This window comes from Tachyglossus aculeatus, chromosome X1, assembly GCF_015852505.1.
Source record: "Tachyglossus aculeatus isolate mTacAcu1 chromosome X1, mTacAcu1.pri, whole genome shotgun sequence".
Classification (NCBI taxonomy): Eukaryota; Metazoa; Chordata; class Mammalia; order Monotremata; family Tachyglossidae; genus Tachyglossus; species Tachyglossus aculeatus.
This window is the reverse complement of record NC_052101.1, coordinates 63597126-63620281: the sequence shown is the minus strand read 5'-3', so window position 1 is coordinate 63620281 and position 23156 is coordinate 63597126. Positions and strand designations below refer to the sequence as shown.

The 23156-nt window shown below is 42.6% G+C and overlaps 1 protein-coding gene and 1 non-coding gene across 2 annotated transcripts in view; both read right to left on the bottom strand.

The window, feature by feature from the left end:
• Positions 1-23156, bottom strand: part of TAFA4 (TAFA chemokine like family member 4) — a 179709-nt gene that overhangs the window by 36444 nt on the left and 120109 nt on the right. The window lies entirely within an intron of this gene.
• Positions 15429-15570, bottom strand: LOC119920603. The gene has a single exon (XR_005448333.1). It is a non-coding gene; the product is annotated as a small nucleolar RNA SNORA7 (small nucleolar RNA).

Sequence of the window (23156 nt, the reverse complement as noted above, 5' to 3'; positions counted from 1 at the left end):
CAATACTTCCCAAATGCTTAGTACAGTGCTCTGCACACAGTAAGTGCTCAATAAATACGATTGAATGAATGAATGAATGAACATGGCTCCAGTTCTGGGGATGGCTCTGCTGCCACAACTTATGGGCCAGGTGAAATGTGAGCTCCTTCCTCTGCCTTGCCAGGAAATGGAGCTGTCAGTTTTCCACTACTGCCCATGGAATGGGGAGTCAGAGGGCCTGGATTCTATTCTCGGCTCTGCCACATCTGCTGTGTAAGTTACTTCACTTCTCTGTGTCTCAGTTACCTCATCTGGAAAATGGGGGTTAAGACTATGAGCCCCATGTGGAACAGAAACTGTGTCTAACCTGATTAGCTTGTGTCTACTCCAGCACTTAGAACAGTGCCTGGCACATAATAAGCACTTACCAAATAACATTAAGAAAAAATAAACAAAAAACAGGCAGCGGGGATCTCTGCACAGGGAAGTAGCTAAGCCATGCAACAGAGCAAATGTAAATCCTCTTGCTACCACCTCAGTACTGTACTAATGGCCACTGAAATCTTTTTATGGGCTTTTCTTTCCAACAGCTCATTTTAGGTCATTTTCACTTACTATCCATGAATTTGCTGACAGCTTGCCATCCTAATATACTAAGTAGTAGTGTATATCCAGTTCTTAGTTTGAGTTCTAAATCCTTGGGAAACTTCTCATTAAGGAAAACTCATGCTATTCTGATACTATTCTGATGTCACATGCATGCGCAGTTTCTTTGAAAAAATGGCACACCAAGCCCAAACAGGCTCCCAATGTCAGAATAACATGCCCTAATTTCCTAATCATGTTCTAACCAAAATGCAAATTGAAAACATGTCCTGTACATTTCTCAGATCCCTTCAACAACTTACCACCTTGGGGAACTTGCCTTACTGTGACATTTCTGAGTACTGACTGATGGAGCAAATTGTAGGGGGAGAATTTGGGACATGTTGCTCACAGATTTAAGATCAGCCAGATGGGAGATCATACTGGTGCATTGAAAGCAGACTGTGAGCTCCTCGGAACATATTAATTACATATTCAATCCCATCTATCTCGCCAGCGACCTCTCAACCACATCCTGCCTCTGGCCTGAAATGCCCTACCTCCTCATATCTGACAGATTATTACTCTCCCTCCCTTCAAAGCCTTATTGAAAACACATCTCCTCCTGGCATATACACCAGATGAGGGCATAGCAGAGTTGGCTGTTGAGGATAGTTTACAGAGATATTTTGTTCTGTGGCCATAAGCTGTACCACTAATCCAGGCCAGCCATCTTGGCCTGCTTGTGATTGGCCATGGAGTGCAAGGAGGGAGGGAAGGAGGGAGGGGGTGGGGGGGAGTGTGTGTGTGTGTGTGTGTGTGTGAGAGAGAGAGACAGAGACAGAGACAGAGAGAGACAGAGACAGAGACCGAGACCACCGTGGATGGTTTAGAGTAATTCATCACTATTACCCGAAAAGCAACTTCTGATCATAATCTGTGAATGGTGGGGAACAAAAAAGGTAGTCCGGACCATTGTTTGGCTCTGTTGCTATAAAGGCAGAAACACCATTTGGTAGCCCACTAAGAATGTGAGAAATCTTCCTCAGGAATGTACAGCTTATTCCAAATGAGGAAGGAAATCAGAAAAGGTGCCTGCCTTACCCAAATTAGGATCACCAGTGGATCTTGGCTGGTGAGCTTTAATTTTGTGGGGCTGGAGGTGTATATGTATCTGGGAAAGTCAGACTCTCCCTTTGTCTTCCCTTAATCAAGTCTTCATCTGACTCTGGTAGTGGTATTGGCAGGGACTCATTTGTTCTTTCCTGCTCCTACTGGGACTATTCTGCTTCTTTCTGGGCTGCTGCTGTTCTGATTCACCATGAGAATACCAAGAATACCTGTGAGACAGAAGGAGTGTATGGCACTGAGAGTGGGTTGAGAGAAAAAGGGGAAGGACCAGAGAAACTGAGCCCCGGGATGCCTACGAGGAAAGATTTGGTTGGCGGGGGGTGGGGGTGGGGGGGCACAACTGGGGTGGTGGGAAATGAGTGTTAGGTCCAGGGAAAGGCAGTTTGAACTGGATTTATTTTCATTGTTACTTTGCTTAGAAACTATTAAATATCTTTAAGATCTCAGATTTTGGTGTCTGCCTGTGGTAGGGACAGGAGGAGAAATTCCCAGAAGCCAAGGAGACACGTGAACCTGGAGATCCGTGGGAGGGGGAGGGAGCACTTTATCCCTGAGCTTCCTGCCGCCAGCCCCTGGTGGGGGTAGGGAGATAGGCGGGACACCTATGACCCCTAAGACATAAGGGAGATGACTGGGGTTCAGGTATATGGTCGTGGCAGCGATTGGGGTACATGGACTTGGGGAACCCTGATCAGGTCCCTAAAGCCAGCAGAGGCCAAACAGGATCTGGGTGCCCCTAAAGTGACTCTGGAGGCTCTTTTGGCCAGGATGTAGGGCTAAGGACCCCCTGGAAACATCACAGACAGTCCAAGCAATGTGAGTCTGGATCTACCCAAGACTACCCACTGGTTTCCCAGAGCTCACCTATGGCAAGTCCTGGGGAAAGGGTCTGGTTCTGTAGCCTTCTGGGGGTTGCTGCCCACCCACCCCACCCAGCAGAGGGTTCTAGGAAGGTTGGTTGTTCTTGATTCCCCTCACTCCCTTGCCCCTTGTTGAGATGACCTAGACAGAGCCCAGCAGTTCTGTACTGTCTGCCTTAGCTTTTAGGTAAGTTACAGGGGATGATGCCATGTATGGAAGGAACACTACACATTGTAGGGTACTCAGAGGGGATGCCCTTCACCCAAGATCTTGCTCAAGAGTCAGGTTTGACCTCAAGAAAAGTCAGATATGGCTCAAGAGTCACAGGCTGCCAACCTCTTACCATTTAATTGCTATAACAGAAAGAGGAGGGAAAGCAAAGATTAAAACCATGCATGATTTCCTGGGAAAGTCTACCCTGACTTCCACTGACCAGTAAAAGTATGAAGCCCTCATAGAACTTAAAAATACCATTTTCCAGTACGATGGACATTCCAAATTTACTCAGATCACTGCATTTTGAGCTCATGAACAAAGAGCAAAGTGATGTTTTAATAAATCCAGTGTTCTCTACTGTACTACAAGAAAGACCATAGTGATTGACCTTCCTTACCATTTTTTGATCTTCACAGACCCTAGCAAAGATATGAACAAGTAAAAGTTTTGGAATTCTGACCAACTGATTAAACTTTCATACACCCTCACCAGTTATTGATTGACTATACTCTTGGGTGGTTCTTAGTCATTCATTACTATACACTAGAGAAGAAATATGACAACACAAAGAACACACAGCAGCAGGGAGAACCATTTATGCTAAGTATTGTCAGAGTAGTCAAGAAATTCACACTGTGCTTTCTGATAACTGATACTGGAAGCAGGATGCAAATGTCAAAAAAAAGCAGAACACATAGGGTGCCTGCTAGTTCAACTGCAGAATCAATAGTGCCCAAAACAGAAGAAACAGTCCAAAAAAAAACATTGATGTTACTGGAGATGCAGTCTTCTCTAGGCATTGATAGGAGATGCAAACACTAATTTTCAGGACTTTTTATCAATACTGGTACATATTAATCAATACCATCTATCTATGGTATCACAATGTATATACTGAAACACTCTAAATTAAAGCCACCTTGGAACTACAACAGTATTTTTGGGTGTTTTTATCTCAGCATATATCTGCCCGGCCCTAATGATACAGCCAATCGCTGCAGGTACATAAACTCCCTCCCAACCCTCTCTTTTCTCTCTCTGCTCTCACTCCTGTTTCTGGTGGCATTACTATCCCTCCCCCTAAATTGATGTCTCCCATCAAACTCCCTTCATACTATTTGTCACCTAATTGCTTTTCCCTTTACACCTCAGCTCATGCTGTTTGCCTCTTCCTCACTAAACTCTGAACTGAGCCTCACTCTTGACTCTTTCACCTCCAAATCACTGTTCACGCCTTTCCCTTTTCTGGAGCAATCCCCTTTCACCATCAGCATTTATTGAGTGAATACTGCATACATGAGAATGATGCTATGCTCTTGGGAGCATTCAGTAAAAGTATAAGTCCCAGTCAGACCATGTCCCTCCACTCTTTTAAAGCCCTTGTCAAAAGTCACTTCCTTCGGGAAGCATTCCCTGATTACTCCGTCTATCTTCCAAGTCATGCTACCTCAGTCACCGCCGAGGTTCATTTACTTAACCCTATTGATTGAATCACTGGTCTATTATTTATATCTATTTTCTCACTCTTAACTGTGGTATATTTGTCAATGCATTAGTCTCCAACCCACTGCCCCTTGCATTTGACTACTAACTTCATAAGCACATCACATTTTTTACTTGTATATATACTTCCAATCAATTAATAAATTATATTGATTTATTAGGGAAGCAGCATGGCCTAATGGAAAAAGCGCAGGCCTGAGAGTCAGAGGGCCTGAGTTCTAATCACAACTCTCACACTTGTCTGCTGTGTGACCATGGCAAGTCACAATTTCTGTGCCTCAGTTTCTGCATCTGTAAAATGAGGGTTAAATCCTACTCCCTCTATTTAGACTGTGAGCCCCATGTGTGGGACAGGGACTATGCCCAACCTGAATATCTTGTATCTACCCCAGCACTTAGTACAGTACTTGGCACATAGTAAGTGCTTAACAAATACCATTATTATTATCGTTATTATTTTCATTCACTTACTGCATGCAGAGCACTGTATTATGTGCTTGGGAGAGTACACTGTAATGGAGTTGGTAGACACATTTCCTGCCCTCAAGGTACTTACTTCCAGTTCTTACTACGGAGTTCTGCACACAGCAGGTATTCAATACACATACTGTAGATATTGATACTGATCCTCATTCTCATCCTTCTACTGATCAGGGCCCAGTCCAAGCTGTTTTGCTGATCCCTGCCATTTCCTTTTTGCCCCAACCACTATGTTCCTTTCTTCTTCCTCCTCTTTTTTTCTCCCCAATGGTGTTTGTTAAGTGCTTACTATGTGACAGGAACTATACTAAGCACTGGGATAGACACTAGCTAATTAGGTTGGACACAGTTCATGTCCCCTAAGAGGCTCACAGTCTTTACCCCCATTTTGCAGGTGAGTCACTGAAGCACAGAGAAGTTAAGTGACTTGTCCAAGTTCACATAGCAGACACGTGGGGAGCCTGGATAAGAACCCAGGTCCTTTTGACTCCCAAGCCTGTGTTCTATCCACTTCACCACACTTCCCCTCCCTTCTCCCTTCTCCTCATCCCTCTTGTGTCCTCTTCCACCTCCTCTTCCACTGTTACCAGTATGAATCCCCACTGTTGGTCCAGTGGAAAGAGCAACAATCTGAATATCAGTAAATGTGGTTGTTCTAGTCCCACTTTTGATTGTAGCTAGCTAAAGTGGGCAAAGACTGTACATGCACATCACAGGATGTTTCATTCTTACCTGCCTATTGGCTCGTTGTGTTATAGACCCCAACAGGAACATGCCAGGCAGGAAAGAGAGCCCATGAGTGGTGCTATGTAAGGTACAAACACTATAACCAATTTTCCCCTGCAGATCCTTGGTTCTGATCCCTCACTGTTCATCTATTGTTAATGACAGGAGATTCCATCACCACTATTGTGTTACAGTTGTACTCAACCTCCTCATTAGTCACCACTGTTACTGCCATTGCCAGTGCTGTAGTTAATCAACTTCGCCATGTTTTTTTGATAAAACTGATGTTCACTCTAGTGTTATACAAAGCCACCAGCAAAGGGGAGGAACCATTATAGCAACCACAGAATAAAAAAACCACAGAAGTAGCAACAGGAAAAGGAAGAGCTGGAGGAGGTCAGTCAGCAGAGCCCCCGTCACCCTTTCCTGCCCCCTCCCCTCATCACAGCACCAATCTGGAATAGGCAGGTTCAGTCAAGTGGATTAGGTGGTGGTGAAAACCTATCAAGAAGGACTCAGTTTACCGTGTTTCCAACTCCCTCGCTGTGACCCTCAAGCTTTATTTGAATCCAGATGTTCCTGTGTGTAGGCCCTCAGCAGAGACCTGAGGTCAGTGGGGACCAGCACTTTCTCCACAAAAGCTGTGGGATCCAAGTGAATGCCCTTGCCCTCATAATCTAAATGCTGAGGGGGCCGGAAGGTATTTCCTTCCACTCTCAAACCCACTTATGCTTATGCTACTGATTCATCAAAACATTCCTCATTGGTCCCTAAAAACAATTTCCTTGTAAAGCAAGCATGTTCGGCCCCCAAATCATTAATCATCAAAATAAAAATGGAAATGGCTAACATACCAAACATTTCAATTTTAAAATCCCAAATCAAAAATGCCATTATAACAAACCACAGATTCCCTACAAGTCCAAGCCAAACAGGACTCTTTGAAGAACCTCACAAAGATACAAATGATTAAAGCCTTTGAGCATAGTTTTATAATATCTTTGTGCCTGGTACATTACATAGTGCAGTTACTAAAGGGTTTAAAAATTCAGCTCCTGCTGCATTGTTTTAATCAAGTACTTCTTGACAGATGCTCTTGTTTCTCTTTTTTTCTCTTTTCAGACTAAAAGTAATGAACTATCTCACATCTGAGTTACTTGTGAAGAAATAGTCCTCAAAGAGAAACCTACTGAAGTCATGGAGAATGACCTCAGACCTTGATAATGAGACCTCAGGAGTTAACTAAATAAGAAGTGCAGTCTTTCCTGTGGGGACATAGCATGCTGAGTAAGCTGAAGTGAAGCATAACATACAGTGAATTCTTTGGTGAGAGAGTGCACAGGTCACCTCCAAATGGAGATTAAAGTCCCCCAGGATAAGTAGCACAGGTGACCTTAGATAAGACATGAGTGCGCAAACTTCACTGAGACACAAAGCATTAAAAGCTAGTGGTTGACACTAAGCAGTACTGCAAACGGGGTAAGAAGCAAAGGTGGAGGATGACCTAGAATCAAATGAAAAATTAAAACATGAGTTACTATCACTTATGGTACAAGGTCAACGTTAACAAATAAAGCACCGAGGTTTGCTCAAGTATGGTTTTCCTTCCTGCTCAAAAGCATGCCGATCCTGGAAATGTAATCTAACATTGCAGTTTATGAAAAGTATTTTTCAGTTCTGGGTCCCCTTCTATTCTCCTTCTATACCCACTCCCTTGGAGAACTCATTCACTCACATGGCTTCAACTCCCATCTCTATGCAGATGATTCACAAATCTACATCTCCAGCCCTGATCTCTCTCCTTCTCTGCAGTCTCCAATTTCCTCCTGCCTTCACATCATCCCTACTTGGATGTCCCACCTACACCTCAAACTTAGCATGTCCAAAACATAACTCCTTATCTTCCCACCCAAACCCTGTCCTCCTCCTGATTTTCCCATCATTATAGACAGCACCACCATCCTTCCTGTCTCACAAGCCCACAACCTTGGTGTTGTCCTTGACATCTCTCTCATTCAACCCATATATTCAATCTGTCACTACATCCTATCAGTTCAACCTTCACAACAAGCACTTACCCTCTTCCGCCTTGATTACTGTATCAGCCTCCTTGCTGCACTCCCTGCCTCCTGTCTCTCCCCACTCCAATCCATACTTCACTCTGCTGCCTAGATCACTTTTCTACAAAAACATTAGTCCATGTTTCCCCATGCCTCAAGAACCTCCAATGGTTACCCATCCACCTTTGCATCAAACCAAATCTCCTTTCCATTGGATTTAAAGCACTCAATCACCGTGCCCCCTCTTACCTCACCTCGCTACTCTCCTACTTCAGCACAGCCCACATACTTCGCTCCTCTAATACCAACCTACTCACAGAAATTCACTCTCATCTAGTTTGCTGCCGACCCCCCACCTAAAGCTGCCACTGGACTGGAACATCCTCCCTCCTCATATCTGACATAAAATTATTCTCCCCACCTTCAAAGCCTTTTGGAAGGCACATCTCCTTCAAAGACCTTCTCTGACTAAGCCTTCATTTCCTCTTCTCCCACTTTCTTGTGCGTTGCCCTTTCACTTGGATTTGCTCCTTTATCTACCTCTCCCTCAGCCCCACAGCACTTATTCAATCGTATTTATTGAGCACTTACTGTGTGCTGAGCACTGTACTAAGCGCTTGGAAATTACAAGTTGGCAACATATAGAGACGGTCCCTACCTAACAATGGGCTCACACTCTAGAAGGGGGAGACAGACAACAAAACAAAACATGTAGACAGGTGTCAAAATCATCAGAACTAATAGAATTAAAGCTATATGCACATCATTAACAAAATAAATAGAATAGTAAATATGTACAAGTAAAATAGAGTAATAAATCTGTACAAATATATATTCAAGTGCTGTGGGGAGGGGGGGGATGGGGAGGAGGAAAGGAAAAAGGGGGCTCAGTCTGAGAAGGCCTCCTGGAGGAGGTGAGCTCTCAGTGGGGCTTTGAAGGGAGGAAGAGAGCTAGCTTGGCAGATGTGTGGAGAGAGGGCATTCCAGGCCAGGGGAAGGATGTGGGCCGGTGGTTGATGGCGGGACAGGCGAGAATGAGGTACAGTGAGGAAGTTAGCGGCAGAGGAGCGGAGGGTGAGGGCTGGGCTGGATAAGGAGAGAAGGGAGGTGAGGTAGGAGGGGGCAAGGTGATGGAGAGCCTTGAAGCCGAGAGTGAGGAGTTTTTGCTTGATGCATAGGTTGACAGGCAGCCACTGGAGATTTTTGAGGAGGGGAGTAACGTGCCCAGAGCATTTCTGCACAAAGATGATCTGGGCAGCAGAGTGAAGTATAGACTGAAGCCAGGAGAGACAGGAGGATGGGAGATCAGAGAGGAGGCTGATGCAGTAATCCAGTCGGGATAGGATGAGAGATTGAACCAGCAAGGTAGTGATTTGGATGGAGAGGAAAGGGTGGATCTTGGTAATGTTGTGGAGGTGAGACCGGCAGGTTTTAGTGATGGATTGGATGTGTGGGGTGAACAAGAGCATTTATGTACATATCCCTAATTGTGTTTATTTATATTGATGTCTCCCTCCCTCTCTAGACTGTTAGCTTGTTGTGGGCAGGGTATGTGTCTAACAACTCTGCTATATTGTTATAATGTACTCTCCCAAGCACTTAATACAGTGCTCTACACACAGTAAGTGTTCAAGAAATATGATTGATGAGTAGCATGTCCGAGTGGAAGGCGCACAGGCCTGGGAGTCAGGGGACTTAGGTCTTAATCCCAGGTCCATCAACTCTCTGCTATGTGACCTTGGTAATTCACTTGACTTCTCAGTGCCTCATTTGCCTCATCTGTAAAATGGGGATTGAATACCTGTCCTCCCTCTTGCTTGGCCTGTGAGCCCCATGTGGGACAGCGACTGTGTCCCACCTGACTGACTTCTATCTACCCCAGCACTTAGAACAGTGCTTGACACATAGTGAGTGCTTAGCTAGTGCCATGAAAAAAGAAGATAAATAATATTATTACCACAAGAAAGTTAACATCTTAGTATAGCGCTGTAGCAAATTCCTATGTAAAGGGTTTACCCAATATATGAAAAAGGAAAACATCCTCTGAATGTGTCTTGCATTCAAGATATGTGTACTTTTCTTTTTGAAACATTTTTCTGTCTCCTATTAGCATTCATTCTTGTCTGATCCTTGCTCCAGTTTGTGAAGTCAAATGCTAAGCTGGCTCTGACCTGAGATCATTTAATGGAGAAGGTTACTATAAAACCCTCATAATCACAATCATTAGTGGACTGAACCAAGATCTGGCCATTTCTGCAATTGTAAGAAAAAAGGAAGTCATTACACAAAATTTGTGTCTGGGAAACTGATCTTGATCTTTCCTACTTATGGTTCCATACTTTTCCTTCAGAAATGATATATGATTTTGATATTTCCTGTAAGCTCTAGCCCTTGGTCTTTATACCTAAACAATGGACTGTAGATAATGAGTAGGTAAGGGAACTCCCTCTTTAATGTATCCTTTAGGAAATCCTCTTCCCTCCTATATGGAGAGAAAAAAGGAACTTGGGAGAGAAATACCATTAACTGAAATTCTCATTATCAAAATGATTCTTGTTAAATGAGTGCCCGCTATGTCATTAGAGGCTATTGTCAAGGTCAAAGTTTAACCTCAAATATAATTTTCACTCTGAATCCCCCAACCATCCACATATTTACGTTCATATTCTCTCTCCCTTATTTCCCATTTTACAATAGAATTTACATATAGGATTCTTGTTGAATAATAATGATGGTATTTGTTAAGCGCTTACTATGTGCAATGCACTGTTCAATCAGTCTGGATATTATAATAATAATGGTACTTATTAAGTGCTTACTATGTACTAAGTGCCAAGGTAGATAATCACACTGGACAATGTTGCTGACCCACATGGGGCTTATGACCTAAGAGGCAGAGAGAGCAGTTTTTATGCCCATTTTACAGATGAAGAAACTGAGCCTAGAGAGGTTAAGTGACTTGCCCAAAGTTACACATTCCCTCCTCATTCCAATAGCTTCTTTGTTCTTCTTTGTTCACTGTGTCCCTTCCCTGCAGTGGTAGAAACACTGTTTTCTTAGGGAGAAAAATATATGCACCCATAGACTCACACTGGCTTCCTACTACATTCAACAGGTGCCTAGATGCAAATGAAAAGGAGGTTGAAGACTTAATGAGCTACCGGATGCAAAGTGCCAAAGCTGCAGGCTGGCTGAAGATTTAAGTAGATCTGACAGCTTCCATTGCTAATGAGGGTGAAATCTATTTTGGGGAGGGTGGGAAGGGGTGTCTGAGGAGTAAAAAGCAAAATTCATATTCATCTAACATCCCCAATTTTCCCTTTAAAAGCCTGAATGTTCTCTCTAGTAAACCATAACTCATTCATCAATTTATCTCAACCTCTTTTGAACCCTTGGTATTTTCTTCTTCTTGTAAAGAATGCATATGCTTAACTATCCAGTATGTAAAAAAGTGTTCTCCCCTCCTCCCCAAAGATTTTCCACATTGATGGGTGAGGGAAAATAAACTTTTAGCAATAAATTCAGTTGTCAGAAGTCATGGAGTGGAAATCAACAGCAGGTTTAGGAATAAGATCAAAGACATACCTTCTTGGTCTTTGCTCTCAAAGATCTCATTCTCTCTGAGAAGCAGCATGGCCTAATGGAAAGAACATGGGCTTGAGAGTCAGAGTTCCTGGGTTTCTAATCCTGGCTCTGTCACATGTCCACTGTGTAATCTTGGGCAATCACTTCACTTCTCCGAACCCTGAACAGTTACCCCATCTGTAAAAATGGGGATTCAATCCTTCCTACACCCTCCTACTTAGACTGTGAGCCCTATGTGGGGCAGGGACTGTGTCCAACTTGATTAACTTGTATTTACCCCAGTGCTTAGAACAGTGTTTGACACACATAGTAAGGTCTTAAGCGCCATAATTACTAATATTACCATTCAAAATTTGGAGAGGAACTACTATCATTGTCCAGGGATAATTCCCTAAACTGACCAAGTTGGAGGAACAGATTAATTTGTTCCATTAATTGCACTGATTTGATTGATTCAAAAGCTCTGAGTTTTAAAATTATTCTAATGCTGTCCATGCAGTTTTATAATTGCTATATCTCATATGGGAAAAATTATCTGGGAAGTTTCAGAGTTTAGACTAAGTGAATGCCACTCATGCTTGTAAACAAAATAAGTTTTAAAGATGGAAATATCTTTTCCTTCATTTTCAATGAAAATCAAACCTTTCATCTGAAATTCAAGCAGGGGCTGAATGAACTACAAAATGAAATGAATTTGTCACTTTCCAAAGTCTATTAAATGGAATGTAATCTACAAAAACCTATCCTTCTATTCATTATGTAACTGCTTATGAGAGATCAAGGGAGTAATGTTTTCTCTTGATGGTGGGATTCCATTGTTTTATAAATTTCTACTTTTATTATTCTTCAATTCCAAAAATATTTTTACTCCAGCAAACAACTGAGAGTTCTAATAATTCTCTGATCTCTGAGTAGACATGAAGAGGACTTTGCCATCCCTCTAACTAAATGATATAGCTTTGAATGAGAGCATCATATTGAGTTGCAAAAATATAAAATGACTTTCTAGTAATAACACCAATATTTATTAAAGTAAAGGCTGAATGGAATCTTATTTAGGTAATTTCAGAAACCAAACTGCACAAGGAACAGACCATTAGAGGACTGTCATTGTTCCTCTGAACATACTGTTTTAATCTCTAGTGCATAAGTACTTTCAGTGTTGGTTTTGTTTCACAGCAAAATGATAGCCCTGTATTTATTTTGAGCAAATAATTGAGGTTATTTCTAATTTAAAGATCCATTTGCCATGTAAGCAATAATCACTCAAAAAGTTAAATGACACAAAAGCCCTTAAAAATTTTGAGTTTAAATTTAGACGTAAGACATTCAATTGTTAGTAAGTAGCAATACTCTCATTTCTGAAAACACCACCCATTGAACTTCAGAGATGAAAGTAATTAAGTGGTTTAATAGAAGGAGTCAATGAGAGTTCATGCACATTAAAAGGACTGCCACTTTCATTGCATTAGTTTTAGGTTTAAAAAACATCTTGCATTCAACTTTATTTTGCTCTGCACCTGCATTTGTGTGTATATATATATATATATATATATATATATATATATATAACTATACTTGAATGACTATAAAGAACAATCCATATCAGATGCAGTAAACTGTAATCATGGGAAATTGTAATTCAAGAGTGGGCAGTGATGATGAGACATGGGAAAAAAATAAGGATACCTCATGGGACTGGAAATCTATATAGCAATAACTCATTTATGCAGTGAATGTGCCAAACGTCAGCTAGCAATCACTCAAATCATCTTCCACCTTCCAAGGCACAGAAAGACATTGTGGATGCAGCCAAGTTCTAAATAATGGTCTCTCAGACTATATCATTATCTATCAGTGGGGCTTGAAAGATACGTAGATTACTGCAACCATGCAGGGGACCGAATGCTGGAATGACCAGCAGCTCATATGCTCCTAACTCTAGCTAACAATATAACCAATGCATTAAAGGGTTGCATGCCCTGATCTTGTCTATCTCACCGCCAACCCCTTTTCAACATTCTCTCCCTCGCCCAGAACTCCCTCCCCTTCCATCTATGCCAGACCACTACTCTCTCCACCTTCAAAGCATTATTAAGGTCCCATCTCTTCCAAGAGGCTTGTCCCAATTAAGCCCTCTTTCCCCCAGCTCCCTCTCCCTTCTGCGTCTTCTAAGCCCTTGGATCTGTGACCTTTGGACATTTGATATTCACCTTTGGACATCTGATATTCACCCCAACCCCACAGCACTTATGTATGTATCTCTAAATTATATATTTATAAATTACTTATTCATTCATATGAATGTCTGTCTCTCCCTCTAGACTGTAAACTTGTTTTGGGCAGGGAAAGTGTCTGATAATTCTGTTGTAATAAATAATGACTAATAATTATGGTATTTGTTAAGTGCTTAGCCAAGCGCCAAGCACTGTTCTAAACGCTGGGGTAGATACTCTCCCAAGCACTTAGCACAGTGCTCTGCGCATAGTAAGTGCTTAATAAATGTTGTTGATTAATTAAACTCCTGGGGGAAAAAATACCTGCTTAGAGCTTAATGACAATGTAATGAGAATGTTAATAGGACAAGGAAACCCAGGAACAAGGAAACAAGGAAACTTGTTTCATATTGAAACAAGTATTAATATGAACAGCAAATGAGCACTTCTCTGAGTCATTTCCTATCGGGCAGTCATCAAGATTGTGGGCATGGCAAGGCTGTGTCCTGACTGTCTTATACTTATCACAGTGCTTAGTACAATGCTTGCCACATAGTAAGGACATAGCAAATACTACTAAGAAAATTTAAAAAAGACTAGTTAAACAAAAATGGGAAGCCTAGCATAAAGAGGACAGGCCTAGGAGTCGGGAGACAGGCGTTCTGGTCCTGATTATACCACTTGCTTGCTGTGTGACGTTAGGCAAGTCAATGAACCTCTCTGTGCCTCAGTTTCCTCATCTGTAAAGTGGGAGTAAGAGATCTCCCCATTCTCTCTCTCTCAGTCTGTCCCAATGGGAGATGGACAATGTATCCAAATGACTATCTTGTATCAAGCTCGGTTTTACCACAGTGCTTAGTTCATAATAAGTACTTCATAAATACCATTATTAAAACAATGATGCAGAGATCTGAAACCTACTTGAAGCCAAACAGGAAATGTATCAATGTAGCAGAAAAGCAATGTGGCTAAGTGGATCGATCATGGGCCTGGAAGTCAGAAGGACCTGGGTTCTAATCCTGGCTCTGCCACTTGTCTATTGTGTGACCTTGGTCAGGTCACTTTGCTTCTACCTCAGTCACCTCATCTGTAAAATGGGGATTAAGACCATGAGCCTCACGTGGGACATGGACTGTTTCCAACCTGTTTACCTTGTATCTCTCCCAGTACTTAGAACAGTGCCTGGAACATAATACGCACTTAAATTATTATCAACAATCCCTTGCAGAGCCTCCAGCTGAAAGCAAAGTAGAGGTCTACAAAATTCTGTAACGGCATACGTAGCTCAAACTACTAAACATGCATGACCAAAGGTGGGATGCCAAAGCTAAGGCAATATGTTGACTGCCACCGATCTAAGGACTTTACTTACCACTAACAAAGCTCTATGGTTCCATAACAATTACCATGGTACTGCTGAAGAGTAAAGCTGAAACCACCCTCTTCAAAGAGATAACCTTTAGCAGGTGGAGAGACTACAATAATGAACTCCTGAATATGCCTTCCATCATGAGGAAAAAGCTCTTCTAGACTTTTAGAAAGTTGGCCTAAGTATGGAGTTGTGATTGTTAAGGAAGTATATTCTGCAGTCAAAGTCGTGAAAAACAGAAAGGTGCCCACATCTATTTCTACAGGAATCTACTAGCTAGGGCCCTCCTAGCTAGTGGGAAATATGTGTGGGAACCTTCCCTCCACACACGGGAATACCAAGGAGATGCTGTGAGACATTAAAGATGCCACCATTTTCAAGGAGATAAGGTTGGTTGAGAGCTGGCAAAAGTACAGGAAAGTCTTTCTGCTTTTTTCTAAATGGCATTTGTTAAGTGCTTACAATGTTCCAGGCACTGTACTAAACACTGGGGTCTTGTCTTACGCTACTGAGTCATTTCCAACCCATAATGACTCCAGGGGCTCATTTCTCTCAGAACACCCCACCTTCATCTACAATCATGCTGGTAGTATATCCATAGAGTTTTCTTGGTAAAAATACGGAAGTGGTCTACCATTGCCTCCTTCCACACAGTAAACTTGAGCCTCCACCTCGACTCTCTCCCATGCCGCTGCTGCCCAGCACAGGTGAGTTTTGACTTGTAGCAGATTGCCTTCCACTTGCTAGTCACTGTTCAAGCTAGGAATGGAATAAGTATGCCTCTGCTTGACTCTCCCTCCTATAGCCAAGACTGGTAGAGTACTGGAAACTCTCCAGGTGTGACTGACCCTGAGAGGGTCAGCACTGGGGTAGATACAAGCTAAACAGGTTGGATACAGCCCATACCCAACATGGGGCTCATAGTCCTAATCCCCATTTTACAGGTGAGGTAATTGAGGCATGGAGAAGTGAAGTGACTTGTCCGAGGTCACACAGCAGACTAGTGGCTGAGCTGGAATTAGAACACCAGTCCTTCTAACTCCCAGGCCCATGCTCTATCCACTAAGCCATGGCGTTCTAGCCAGAGTCCTTCTCAACAGACAACTGGAGGACATGGGCAGCTGTGCGATGCACTACTTGCATCGAAGGTGACTTCCGACCTAAGCAGAGCACAGCAGATATAATCTTTGCAGAACAACAGTCAATCTATCGAAATAAGAAAAGTGAAGGGCAACACCTCTAAACTGACCTTACCAAAGCATTTGATAGCATTAAAAGGCCTGATTCCTTTAAGAGGCCAGAGCTCTGGAAATTGCTAAATAAATTTGGCTGTCCTGAGAAATTCATCAAGATCCTCAGGTTACTACATGATTGTTAGAGTCGGTATTGAAGCTGCCCTCTCTGACTATCAGAATGAAGCAAGGCTCACTGGTAGCTCTGGTCCTATTCAACCTATCATTTGCTGCCATGCAAAGAGGGATATATAAGCTTGAGGGAAAAATTGGCTTCCAATCCACTGGAAAACTCTTCTAGCTCAACAGGCCATGATCACCATCAAAAGGCTTTGAGACCGTGGTTTAGGAACTACTTTGTGCATTTGACTGTGCTAGAGAGAGGCATACCAATGATTATGCATTGCTGATTCTGAACTGCAGAATCAGCACAGTGTTGAAAACTGACCATCAGTAGGAAGAAAATAGATGTATTGTACTAGTCCACTCCTGGAAACCCTACACACAACTAAAGGTTTTCATCAACACAACAAAAGTACACCGCAATGCACTTCTTAGGCAGTACATAGCCCAATGAGGCAAAGAGAAAGAATAGAATCCAAATTTCAAAAGAACCACCCAGCTTTCAGCAGACTGTATAACAGAATGTGGTGACTGTAAGCTCATTGTGGACAAGGAATGGGCTTATTATATTGTTATATTGTACTCTCCCAAGTGCTTAGTATGGAATTCTGCACACAGTAAGTGTTCAATAAATGCAATTGAAATGGGGCATCTAAATTGATAGATTGATTTGGTATGACAGTCTCTAAGACTATGGTGTCCACCCTCCAGCTTACCTCTGAGCCCTGGACATTTTATCAAAGACACACCCAGATCCTGGAGCAGTTTCACCAACATCATCTACCATTCAGATTCAGCAATGGCAGGACAGTATTACACACAACAAAGTCCTGGAACACAGTCAGTTCACCAGCATTGAACCAATGCTCATAGTAATAGAACTCTGTTGGACAGGACGCGGGAGAAAAACGGAGAGTGAATCAAAAGGGAACTCACACAAGCCAAGAGGGCAGAAAAATGATAATGAAGACATAGTGAAGCACTGTCTCGTCTAATGCCAACTAGCAGTGAGATTTGGGGAGTCCACTGCAAGTAGGTGGACCAGCCTGGTGTGTAGCAATTTGAGAGAGGTGTTCAACTCCTTGAACAAAGGCTTCACCAACGTGGGGATGCCAAGAGGCAGGCATGAGAACATACAGGCTGTGCGTGAAACAAACCCATTAACTAAGCAAGAAGATATCCTTAACTGCAATCAATAGAGCAGCTAGATTTCTCGGTCACACAGCATTCAGCCATGCTGGCAGATATGGATAAGATCTTGCTGGCAAATGACATACATACAATACACACAAAAGCTACTTAGCTGTTCTGCTGTTATCCATGAATGCCTACTGGATGCAGAGGCTTGTACTAGTTACTTAGGTAGCATAACAAAAAGGAGTAAAAGAGGTGAGAGATGGTGAACAAAATTCATTAATATCTAAACAACATAAACAAATATAGAAAATGCTGAGGTGGCTGACAGACTTTCTTAACCAGGAAATCAGGAGACGTGCCGGTCTCAGCTCCGCAACATTGCCAAGATCCGCTCTTTCCTCTCCATCCAAACCGCTACCCTGCTCGTTCAAGCTCTCATCCTATCCCGTCTGGACTACTGCACCAGCCTTCTCTCTGATCTCCCATCCTCGTGTCTCTCCCCACTTCAATCCATACTTCATGCGGCTGCCCGGATTGTCTTTGTCCACAAATGCTCTGGGCATGTTACTCCCCTCCTCAAAAATCTCCAGTGGCTACCAATCAATCTGCACATCAGGCAGAAACTCCTGCCTGAAACTCCTCACCCTTAGCTTCAAGGCTCTCCATCACCTCGCCCCCTCCTACCTCACCTCCCTTCTCTCCTTCTACAGCCCGCCCCGTACCCTCCGCTCCTCTGCCGCTAATCTCCTCACCGTGCCTCGCTCTCGCCTGTCCCGCCATCGACCCCTGGCCCACGTCATCCCGCGGGCCTGGAATGCCCTCCCTCTGCCCATCCGCCAAGCTAGCTCTCTTCCTCCCTTCAAGGCCCTACAGAGAGCTCACCTCCTCCAGGAGGCCTTCCCAGACTGAGCCCCTTCCTTCCTCTCCGCCTCGTCCCCCTCTCCATCCCCCTCATCTTACCTCCTTCCCTTCCCCACAGCACCTGTATATAGGTATATATGTTTGTACATATTTATTACTCTATTTATTTATTTATTTTACTTGTACATATCTATTCTATTTATTTTATTTTGTTAGTATGTTTGGTTTTGTTCTCTGTCTCCCCCTTTTAGACTGTGAGCCCACTGTTGGGTAGGTACTGTCTCTATGTTGCCAACTTGTACTTCCCAAGCGCTTAGTACAGTGCTCTGCACACAGTAAGCACTCAATAAATATGATTGATTGATTGATTGAAATCAATTAATCGTTTTTATTTATTCATTATTTATCATGTGCACAGTACTGTACTAAGTGCTTTGTAAGGTAAAATAGACTAAGGACACATGATCTCTGCCCTCCAGGACTTTACAATCTAGCAGGTGAGACAGACATTAAAATACATTTCAAGAAGAGGAAGCAACAGAATATAAGCAGAAGTACGTAAGTGCTGTGGCGGGTAGGGGGTGAGCACTTAAGTGCTTAGGGGATACAGCCTTAAGAGCATAGGTGACAACAGAAGGAAGATTAGGGTGGGTAGAGGCGATATTCAAGGATGGAGGGATTGATCACTCAATATGTCATGGAGGAGTTGACTGAAGGAGAGCAGAGATGTGGCTTGGTGAACCTGAGGCAAGCTTGATTCCCTCCATTCTTACTTCCCTCTTACCTAAAGAAATTCAAAGTATTTTTAAATAGATTTTATATGTTTGTTGCTTTGATATGGCAAAAAAAAATCCTTTCCTATGTGGCTTGCGAAATCGTGTTGATCGTCATCCATTTTCAACTCTAAGCATCTATGAAGTACAAGGATTAGGCCTGTTCACTTTCTGTATCTCCCAGCCCAGTGGGATTATGAATCCTCAACTGTATTACACAATTTAACTCTACTCACTCCAAATGTGAAGCTACTAGACCACCTCTCACTAAGTGCATGGCTTGGTTCTGCCTGTGGTTAAAAGGTGGTTGTTATGTCTTGCTTCCAACAAAAGTTTCTTTCTATTAACAATTAACTAGCTAAAACTGACTGTTATTCCAATGCTCATTTCCCCCCTCTTTCTAAATCAATATCCATAATCTAGATCCCTCTAGACTTAATGAGCTCATTAAGGGCAGGGAACGTGTCAGCTAATTCTGTTGTATTGTATTCTCCCAAGCACTAGGTACAGTTCTGCACATAGTAAGCACTCCATAAATACCACTGATTGATGATCTGATCATCGTCTAATCCTATTAGTGATTGAAAATAATGTATTTTTTTATTTAGAGTGAAGGGCAGTGTGGCCTAGTGGAAACAGCTGAGGCCTAGGAGTCAGAGGACCTGGTTCTAATTATGGCTCCATGACTTGCTTGCTGTGTGAACATGGACAAGTCATTTCATTTGCCTCAGTTTCCTCCTCTGTAAAGTGGTGAATTCAATAGCTGTTCTCCCTCGTCCTTAGACTGTGAGCCCCATGTGGGACAGAGACTATGTCCATCCTTATTATCTTATATCTACCCCAGCACTTAGTATAATTATTGGCCCATAGGAGTGCTCAACAAGTACCACAGTTATTAAAAGGAAAATTGGGAGATGATTAAAAGTACTCAGGGACAAGAGAGTTGAGAAAAAGAGATTAAAAGGAGCAGAAAATTAGTATGATTAAGTGAGAGAGACATCTAGACAACAAAGAATGGAAATGAGAAAGCTGATATTAAAGAGGTCATAGTGATAAGCAAAATATCAGAAATTCCAAAAGACTCCAACTCCAGAATACTAGAAAACTCCAATGGCAGACATTGCTTATTATGAAAATATGTACTGATAGACTTGAAAATCCAAATGAACCTTTTTTAGAAAGTGTTTTACCTGAAATATCTGTACTCATCACATCCTTTCCCCATGCATGTACTCTTCACCTCTCATCCAGGGTCTCCTTCCCACAATTCCCTCCTGCCAACCCACTCTACTCACACACTAACAGAAGCATAAAGCAGCAGGAGAAAGAGCTCAAACAGAGGTCCCAATACTTGTCCCCTTTGTTTACTGTAATAGCTTACAGGGTTTTTGAAATACTCATGGGGTTCACAAAGCCCAAATGACCAATTCTGATCTAAATCAATCGCCCATAATTGATTCCTTTCAACAGTGCTCTATTTACTTGCATAATTGCCTCCATTATGTAATTGCCCTTGCCGATTTCTGAGGAAATAAAAGATTATTTCTTGTACCACACAATTGCCTCTAATTGTACCCTAATCTATGCAAGAAACCTGTGATCTCTGAAGTTTTGCAAATTCTGTAATTTTCTAGTATAGATGACTTTTCCAAAATAGACATGTTGTCCTCATTCCCTGTCAGTGCTGCTGCCCTCTCACTTGCTACTATGACCAATAAACAGTAATAGAGAGAGGACAAGCAGCTGAGCCAGAGCTGCCACAGTTCACATTTTGCCACACTTCACACATTGGAAGCCGCAGGGAAGGAGTACAATGATTCATTCTCACTGAGGAAGGGGGCAAGAGTAGCCTCTGGCCTGGCCCTGCAGCGTGCTGAGGATGGAACTAATCAGTAGTAGTGGCGCTTGCTGAAGGAGGAGGGTAAGGGTGAGAATGGGCCAATGCAACAGTGACCATGGAGTTCCTCCACTTAGAGTCTACTATTTGCAGTGCTTGGGAGGGTGCAATAGAAGAGACAGTCTCAAGTGCTCTCTTGCCTTCCTCTTCCATCTCCTCTCCTCTGGTCCCCATTTTTTTCTATGGTTTCCATTAATGCTAGATTTCATGTTTATAGGACTTGCATAATTGCCCCCCCTATATTTTCATATAATCAATAAACGGTATTTATTGAGCACTGTATGCAGAACACTGCACTAAACACTTAGGAGAGTACAATATAAGAGAGTTAGTAGACATGGGAAATTGTGTGAAATAGTGGGAAAATTCTGCAAGGAAAATGTTTGTAATCAAAGCACATCAAATCTTAAGATTTCTGAAGAATTGAGATTAAAGGAATAATAAAAAAAACCACCCAATTCTGCTATAATACATGCTTTCATTACATATTCTGGATATAGCCTAATGGAACAATTAGGCTATCTTCTTTCTACAACAGTAGAGTGTTCTGGTGAAACAACCCACAAGTTAATGCAAATAGACTAAGCATAGGAAGGAATAGTTGTGTGCACCTATATTGAATCAGACAAGATGTGATGCTGATACCCTTCCCAGAGTCTGCCTCAGCCTTACTTTACTATACCACACAGTACTTTGTGTTTTCATAATTTTATAGTATTTGATAGAGTAAAATAATCAAGCATGCCCACCTTTCATTTTAAGTATGGTAGCAAACTTGGGGAAATAAAAGAAGAGGCGGGGAGGAAGAGAAAGAGAGGAAAGGGGGAAGAAAGAGGGGAGAGGAAGGAAAAACTGCTCACCAGCGCTTTTCTTTCGTCTCAACTACTGCTTTTGAGTCCTTGCTAGGTACCATAGCTGAGTGCAGGTGACTCGAGGGAGAAGGGTAGAGGACAGCACTCAGGGGTTCCTGCATGGACTATGTGGAAACACCCAGGAAAAAAAAGAAAGGCAACAGTTTCTCTAAACTGGGTTTGAAATTCTCACACAAGGGAGCCAGTCATCTCCAGGGATCCAATTGGAGATACGGTGCCTGTGTCCCATCAAATTGAAAAAGCACACTTTGGCTGTGCAGACTTTCAGCCATGGCTGCCATAGAAGTTGCCAAATGTCATAGTTGTGGATCTTTGACAAAGGTGTCATTATGTATGTGGCATTGCAGAGTCACAGGTCTGGAGTGTTGGGCCCTGTTGGACCTGCTTTATGGCTTAACTGGGGGAGTGAGGCAGACAGATGGCCCCTCCTAAGTAGGCCCTAGCATGGCAGGACAGGGTAAAATAATAATCATAATAATAGTATTTGTTAAGTGCTTAATATGTGCCAAGCACTACTGTAAGCACTGAGGTAGATACAAGGTAATCAGTTTGTCCCACGTGGGGCTCACAGTCTTAATCCCCATTTTACAGATTAGGTAATTGAGGCACAGAGAAGTTAAGTGGCTTGCTCAAGGTCACACAACAGACAAATGGCGGAGCCAGGATTAGAACTCATGTCCTCTGACTCCCAAACCCATGCTCTTTCCACTAAGCCACACTGCTTTCCTCACTCGCATGGGTCCCAGGGCAGGGGGTAAGAACTGTTCTTTACTTACTATGCACCCAAATGAGGCCTGAAGGAATCCCACAGGTCCCTGGAATGCCCCGGGGGCCAAGTCCTGCCAGTAAAGGATGAGGAGTTGACCGCTATCTTTACTTTGCCTCAGGCAAAGTTGTGGCCAGAACTAATGGCTTCACCTCCACTTGTCAAAGCAACGTGGCTTAGTGGAAAGAGCACGGGTTTGGGAGTCAGAGTACATGAGTTCTAAACCCGGTTCCAACACTTGTCTGTTGTGTGACCTTGGGCAAATCACTTAACTTCTCTGTGCCTCAGTTACCTCATCTGTAAAATGGGGATTAAAAGTGTGAGCCCCACATGGGACAACCTGATTACCCTGTATCTACCCCAGTGCTTAGAACAGTGCTTAGCACACAGTAAGTGCTTAACAAATACCATAGTTCTCATTATTATTATTGCTATGAAAGAGAGATAAAAAATAACAATCAGTAGCAAAGGTGTAAAACATTCTGCTAGTAATGGACATAATATAGGAACTTGTATTGTGAACTGCTAGTCATGGTGGTATCTTCAAATCATCTATTTCCTAACTCATTAATTTCCATTGAATCAATGGTCACTATAATGTCATTTTCCCATAACACAAGGCTCTTCAAGAACACAACACCCACATGAGAGAATTCCCTGTCAATCCTTACCAAGAAAGGAACTTCAGGTGTGGTGTGAACATGTGATATGTACTGTTAGTGGAACAGTACATATTTTCTGAGACAGAGAAAGATTGATGCCATTCATTCTCTTAACCATGACC